The sequence below is a fragment of the Amblyraja radiata genome, chromosome 29 (genome assembly GCF_010909765.2).
Source record: "Amblyraja radiata isolate CabotCenter1 chromosome 29, sAmbRad1.1.pri, whole genome shotgun sequence".
Taxonomy (NCBI): Eukaryota; Metazoa; Chordata; class Chondrichthyes; order Rajiformes; family Rajidae; genus Amblyraja; species Amblyraja radiata.
In genome coordinates this window covers 16,825,788-16,833,389 of record NC_045984.1, presented here as the reverse complement: position 1 = coordinate 16,833,389, position 7,602 = coordinate 16,825,788, and the positions used below count along the sequence as shown (strand labels likewise).

The 7,602-nt window shown below is 51.4% G+C and overlaps 1 protein-coding gene across 3 annotated transcripts in view; it reads left to right on the top strand.

Annotated features, from left to right (window-relative positions):
- The first annotated feature begins 2,844 nt into the window (after positions 1 to 2,844).
- Positions 2,845 to 7,602, top strand: part of pias4 (protein inhibitor of activated STAT 4) — a 67,352-nt gene continuing 62,594 nt past the window's right edge. Inside the window, exon 1 of one of the 3 annotated variants that reach the window (XR_004416227.1) lies at positions 2,845 to 2,951. The gene's annotated coding sequence lies outside the window, so the exon portion shown is untranslated. The remainder of the gene's footprint in view (positions 2,952 to 7,602) is intronic. The other 2 variants (XM_033046691.1, XM_033046693.1) reach the window with 2 other exon arrangements.

Genomic DNA, 7,602 nt, shown 5'->3' with positions numbered 1-7,602 from the left:
GTGGTCGGATGGACGGTGGGTGCTGCGAGTGGTCAGTCGGGTTGTCGGTAGACCGGTGTTGCAGCGAGTGAGCGGGCGGACTGACGGAGCCGGCGCTATGGGGATGCTGAAGTTTCAGATTCAGATTCAGATTCAGATTCAACTTTAATTGTTATTGTCCGTGTACAGTACAGAGACAACAAAATGCATTTAGCTTCTCCCTGGAAGAGCGACATAGCATATGATTTGAATAAATATTTACATTAACATATATACAGACATAGTGTTTTTCCTGTGGGAGGAGTGTCCGGGGGGGGGGGTGATTGGCAGTCACCGGGGTACGTTGTTGAGTAGAGTGACAGCCGCCGGGAAGAAGCTGTTCCTGGACCTGCTGGTCCGGCAACGGAGAGACCTGTAGCGCCTCCCGGATGGTAGGAGGATAAACAGTCCATGGTTGGGGTGAGAGCAGTCCTTGGCGATGCTGAGCGCCCTCCGCAGACAACGCTTGCTTTGGACAGACTCAATGGAGGGGAGCGAGGAACCGGTGATGCGTTGGGCAATTTTCACCACCCTCTGCAATGCCTTCCGGTCGGAGACAGAGCAGTTGCCATACCATACTGTGATACAGTTGGTAAGGATGCTCTCGATGGTGCAGCGGTAGAAGTTCACCAGGATCTGAGGAGCCAGATGGACCTTCTTCAGTCTGAAGGCGGCCCGGGCGGCGTGCAGGGCAGTTCTGCTCCCCACCATCATCACCACGATGTTCCAGAAGGGCATGCTGGCCGAGGTGGACGCGCTGTGGGGCCACACGTATGGAACCCGCAGCCGGTCCCAAAACGGCTCCAGTTCCAGCCGTGGGCAGCTCTGGAAGGGGGATGAGTTAGGCATTTTGCTGTCAGTGGAAGGTGCCTTAGCCTTCCCCCAGCCTGGCACTGCCCCAGTCCCACTATGGCTATGACCCCCCACTCTGCACACTGGCAGTCAGTGGGGTTCAGTAAATGGGGGAACACAGAGGAACTGCCCTCACCCATTAATTAGGCTGGTTCAGGAGCCGGACCTCTGCGGCAGTCTCATTCAAAGCACACACTCACAATTATATTCATTATATTATTTTTATATAATATAATTATACGTCATTATATATGATTACAGTCATATTCACAAGTCATACGTATACATATATTATATTATACATATATATATATATATATATATATATATGGTACTAGACCAATGGCAGACCCGTTGGGTCTGCTCCCCCAACGCAGCCGTTCCCTACCCGTAGCCCCCACGGGAGACGTGGTCGTCGAAGTAAAGCCGTTCCCGAAAGGCCGTTTTTAAATGGCGTCTCTTGAGGTTGAGATGCGGGCGCCAGCAGCCTTTATGGTCGCTGGCCAGCAGGAGGCGACAACATGAGTGAGTGGGGGGGGGGGGGAGAAGGATTTGATTAAAAATGTGTACTTAAAGACGACGAAATGTAATGAGGAGCGGATACTTAGAAAGAAAAGCGAAATCTCTAGCGAAATGGAAATGATGTCGGAGATTGAGCGTCTGGATTCGGCGTGGCAATGAATCAAAGGAAGAAATGCAGCCGGCAGATTCCGATTGGACATCTGCGAGCATCGGCCATTCCGATTGGACATCTGCGAGCATAGGAAATATAACACGGAAATAGGCTCCCAATGGTGTAATATGGGCATTGGACACCAGATGGCGCTTATTTTTTCGATCTCATTTTCTAACTAGTTTAATTAATTAATGTGAAACTTTTGGCACTGACGAGTTATGACATCCTTCTCAATTATATTTTATCTAAATCTGTGTAAAATCTCATGTAGTTCTGAGACATGGGTCACGAAAGTTGATTTCTAGACACATTTTTGATGCTCGGCCCACAGCCTAGCGGTGGAGGCCGGTTCTCTGGATACTTTCAAGAGAGAGCAACATAGGGCTCTTAAAGATAGCGGCGTCAGGGGATATGGGCAGAAGGCAGGAATGGGGTACTGATTGGAGATGATCAGCCATGATCACATTGAATGGCGGTGCTGGCTCGAAGGGCCGAATGGTCTACTCCTGCACCTATTGTCTATTGTCTATCAGTCCCTATAACCTGCTCTGCCATTGAATAGGATCATGGTTGATCTCCTACCTTAAAACGTTTTCCTGCCCTGTACGCAAACCTCCTTTAACATCCTGAATTTGATTTTAGTCATTGAATGAATTCAAAATACAGTCTCCACCAAACTGCAAGGTAGAGAATTCCAAAGATTCATGACACTCTGAGGGAAATTTCTCATTTCGATCTTGCATGTCTTGAACCTGTTCTGGTATTAGATTATTTAACAGGGAAAGATCATCCCCACATCTACCTGCCAATGCCTCTAAGAATGTTGTGTGCTTCAATGAAGCCACCCTTAATTTTACTATTAAGGCTTGGGCTACTAAATTCCTCTTCATATAACAAGCTTGTCATCCAAAGAACTATGATGGTGAACTAATAATACTGAACCCATTTTATAAACTTCCTTGGGAAAGGAGACCAAAATTGTCATTATTACCTGTCTATCCCCAAAATGTATGCACAAGTGATACAGGGTCCCATCTATTTAATGCTCTTATCTTCTATTCGCTCTCCCGAGTGTCATGTTGATTTAGTCTTTCATCAGGCATACCTTTTGCCAGTCACCTGACAGTTGGAGCACTTTCTGTCCAATGTGAGAATCTTTAACCGCACGGTGCTCCCCAGTTAGCGCCATCCCTCCCCCTCATGAAGCCACTGGGGAGAAGGCGCATCATGTTAGTCGGTCATGTTCAGCCCCTATGTCAACATCAGCGTGGTACGCTGTAGTTGCAGGCCTCCGGCCGCTCGGGGACGCTCCCCTCCCCTCCCCGTTACTAGGCGGCGCTGCGACTACGGATAGACTCCCCGGGCATAGCGGCTGGCTGGCCAGCAACCTGCACATGAAAAAACCGTAAGAGAACGATTTAACATTTAAATCCGCTCCCTGCTCTCGCTCATCCGCAATGTTCCCCAAAATTAAAGCTCCCCATCCCGCGCTCAGAAGGTTCGGGCGCCTAGGTCACTGTGGGGCCTGCCAGCGTCCTAGCGCCGCTCCTGACAGGAGGTGCGAGGTTCTCGGAACTCCGACTGCTTTTGCTGCTCCGACGTCAGTGTAAATTCTGCTGATGGTTCCAGAGGGCCAGCAAGGGCTTATAATATCGCAGTCACGGTAGAGTTGCTGCCTTACAGCAAAATGCAGCACTGGAGACCCGGGTTCGATCCCGACTACGGGTGCTGCCTGTACGGAGTTTGTACCTTCTACCCGAGACCTTCGGTTCCCTCCCACATTCCAAAGACGTACAGGTTTGTAGGTTAATTGGCTTGTAAACATTGTCTGATATAAAAGGCCTCCGGAAAACAACTCCGCCCGCCAACCCGTTCCACTTCTACCGTAATAAAAAATGTCTGTCTTTTCGCCATCCTCACATTTTTTTTAGTTTTTATTGAAATTATCATTCTCCAGTCACATCGTGTGCATATTTCATTATGATATTGGAGTTTTGGTGTAACTTCCATCGCCTGATACTCAGATGACTGCCCATGAGCAATTTTACAGAACGGATGTGAAACTAAGTGGATAGATTTCTCCAGGTTCCACCTGGACAATGTCGGCGGGAATACGGGTCGGTACCTTACTGAGAAAAAGGTCAAATCAAACTTTTTCTCGGGTACCTATTGACTAATGTATTGAATCGTGTGTGAGCTCTTGTGCACCGAGCTTGAAGAGAAGTGGGCAGTCAAGTTAAATGGTCTTTAAGAAGGAACTGCAGATGCTGGAAAATCGAAGGTAGACAAATGTGCTGGAGAAACTCAGCGGGTGCAGCAGCATCTATGGGGCGAAGGAAATAGGCAACCCTTCTTCAGACTGATGGGGGGTGGTCGTCTGAAGAAGGGTTTCGGCCTGAAACGTTGCCTATTGCCTTCGCTCCATAGATGCTGCTGCACCCGCTGAGTTTCTCCAGCACTTTTGTCTACCTTAAATGGTCTTGTCTGGCTACCATGGTTAGTGGACAGTTGTGCTGACACCTTCAAAAAAGTGACGCGAAAGACAGCACCTGTAAAATAATTGACCTCAGTAAAGTATTATTTTGAGGACAAATTTGTGAGTTAATAGGTTTGAATATTTGTACTATAAATGTATCAGGCAATAATTTATCAAAAAGTAAAATAAACCTTGCAGATGCTGGACATTAAATTAAAACTAAATGAAAATAGTGGAGGTATTCGTCAGATATGTGTGGAGTCAAACACAGAATTAATATTTAAGGTTCACAAAAAAGCTGGAGAAACTCAGCGGGTGCAGCAGCATCTATGGAGCGAAGGAAATAGGCAACGTTTCGGGCCAAAACCCTTCTTCAGATGTTTAAGGTTGATGACATTTATCTGTTCACATCAAGGCGGTCATAAAAGGTAAATTCCAATTCATTCTCCAGTCTGAAGAAGGGTCTCGACCCGAAACGTCACCCTGTTGCGAGACCAGGCAGGTAGAGCGAAATGATTTTTATTAACGAAACAACACACGAACTACACATGTACTTGGTCAGCAATAAACGATCTAAGTTCCTGTCGTCGTGAGGAGCACTAGCTACTGAACATACTGAAAAGCCCGCGAAAGAACCCCCAGTCACATGACAGTCCCGACCAATGATAAGGGTTCTGAATACCCAGCTTCACCACTAGATGAAGAAAACGAGCGGGAGTCTGAATACGGGGGCCAGACCGCGTGGACACAGGGAGAACAGGCACAACAGTTGCAACAGGCAAAGGCGGGAGGGCCGGCAGTCGACCTCTACGACTGGGCTGGGCCACCAACGGTCGACATCGAGGTGGGCTGGCTTAAGGCGGGCCACCGAAACAACCTCCTGTCGGCCCCCAACATCCAGAACGAAAATCACGGCGCCAGGTTGCAACACCCGGAATGGACCCTTGTAAGGGCGCTGCAGCTGAGACCAGTGCGAGTCCCTGCAAAGAAAAACTAATTGGTAGTCTTTGAGGGCAGGTGGGACATAGGGAGGGGCAACCTCATGGCGAGAGGTCGGGGCAGGAGCCAGATTGCCCACTTGCTCACGGAGGTGCGCCAGCACAGGCGAAGGGGGTTCCTGCTGCTCCCGTCCCGCTGGGATAAAATCACCGGGTACTTTAAGCGGGGAGCCATAAATCAACTCTTGGCCAAATCTTCCTTCTGGGCCGTGCGGAGTCCCAGCAAAACCCATGGCAATTCGTCCAACCAATCAGACCCCGTGAGCCGTGCCTTCAAGGAGGACTTCAGGTGCCAGTGGAAACGCTTTACCATGCCGTTGGCCTGAGGATGACGCACCATAGTGTGGTGCAGCTGAGCGCCGAGCAGCTGGGCCATGGCCGACCACTGGGCACTGAGGAGATGTCGGCGGGAACGCCGAAACGAGCATCCCAGTGGGCAGTGAGAGCTCGTGCATGTCGCGGCAGAGGTGTCAGGAAGTGGAATGGCCTCGGGGCACCGCGTGAAATGGTCCACAATGGTGAGCAGGTGGGTGACACCTCGGGACGGCGGTAGGGGACCCACAATGTCGACGTGGATGTGGTCGAATCGGTACCGAGGGTCGACAAAATCCTGCAGAGGCGCGCGCACGTGGCGCTGGACCTTCGAAGTCTGGCAGGGGATGCAGGCCCTGGCCCAGGCACCGACCTGCTTGTGGAGGCCATGCCAGACGAACTTGGCCGCCACCAACGCAGTAGTTGCACGGATAGAAGGGTGGGCTAAGCCGTGGACTGAATCGAAAATGCGACGTCGCCAAACAGTAGGGACGATAGGTCAGGGTTGCCCCATGGAGACATCACAGAGGACAATAACACCCGAGGGCCCTAGTGCGACATCCTCCAGTTTCAAACCCGAAACGGCGGTGCGATAGGGAATCATCTCGTCTCCGTCCTGTTGCGCAGCGGCCAGGACAGAATAGTCAATCCCCGGAGCTAAAGTCAGAACAGCATTAATGGCAGGACGAGATAAGGCGTCAGCGACCTGGTTATGCTTACCCCCCACGTGCTGGATACAGGTGGTGAACTCCAATAGGATAGCCAAATGCCGTTGTTGGCGTGCTGACCGGGGATCAGACACTTTCGCAAAGGCGAAAGTGAGGGGCTTGTAGTCGGTGAAGGCCGTGAAGGGTCTGCCCTCCAGGAAATACCGGAAATGCCGGACAGCCAAGTTGAAGGCCAGGAGCTCGCGGTCAAAAGCTCTGTAATTCAGCTTGGGGGGGTGCAGGTGCCGGCTGAAAAAGGCGAGTGGCTTCCAGCGACCGTCAATGAACTGTTCGAGGACCCCCCCGATGGTGGTGTCAGAAGCGTCTACGGTGAGGGCAGTAGGGACAGTGGCCCGCGGATGAACGAGCATAGTGGCATTGGCCAGTGCCTCCTTGGCCCCGTCAAACACGGCCGTGGTTTCCGCATCCGACACCAGGTCCCGCTGTTTGCTTGCCAGACACTGGAACAAAGGTCACATAACCTGGGCCGCCGCTGGGACAAAACGATGATAAACATTAATCATGCCCATGAACTCTTGAAACCCTTTCACTGTGGCTGGCCGGGGAAACTGCCGAGTAGCCTCCACCCGGTTGCGCCCTGTTGGGTAAAATGATGGCCGAGAAATGAAATGGAGTCAAGGTCGAACTGGCATTTGGCGGGATTAATAGCAAGGCCATGGTCCCTGAGGTGATCCTGGCGGGAGCGACTGGCGACCAGAATGTTATCGAGATAGATGAACAAAAATACGAATCCCCGGACGACCATGTCCATAAGCCGCTGAAAGGCTTGGACGGCATTTTGGAGGCCAAATGGCATCAGCAACCATTCGTACAGTCCAAAAGGAGTAATAATGGCGGTCTTAGGCACATCATCGGGGTGGACAGGGATCTGGTGGTATCCTCGCACCAGATCAATTTTAGAAAAATATTTAGCCCCGTCCAAATGGGCTGTGAAATCCTGTATGTGCGGGACAATAGACAATAGACAATATGTGCAGGAGTAGGCCATTTGGCCCTTCGAGCCAGCACTGCCATACAATGTGATCATGGCTGATCATCCCCAATCAGTACCCCGTTCCTGCCTTCTCCCAGGGACGGGGTAGCAGTCAGCAGTTGTGGCGTTGTTGAGGCGGCGGTAGTCCCCGCACGGTCTCCGCCCGCCGGACGACTTGGGGACCATTTGGAGTGGGGAGGCCCATGGGCTGTCGGAGCGCCGCACAATACTCATCTCCATGCACTGGAATTCCTCCTTGGCAAGCCGCAGCTTGTCAGGCGGGAGCCTGGCGCCCGTGCATGGAGCTGAGGGCCGGTGGTGGGGATGTGGTGCATGACACCGTGTCTGGGGTTGGCCGATTTAAACCGGGGAGTCAGGATTTCAGGGAATTCGTCCAGAATTTGAGCGTACGCATCGTCCGCGTCTGACAAGGCTGGTGACCATAAGTCGTCTGTACTGATGAGCGAAAATTATTTCGCTGATGGACGGTCACCAGCCTTGTCTGATTTTCGAGCAGGCATTCCTCGAACAGATGCCCGACGATATCTGCCTGGTCCTCGCCGGTAGTG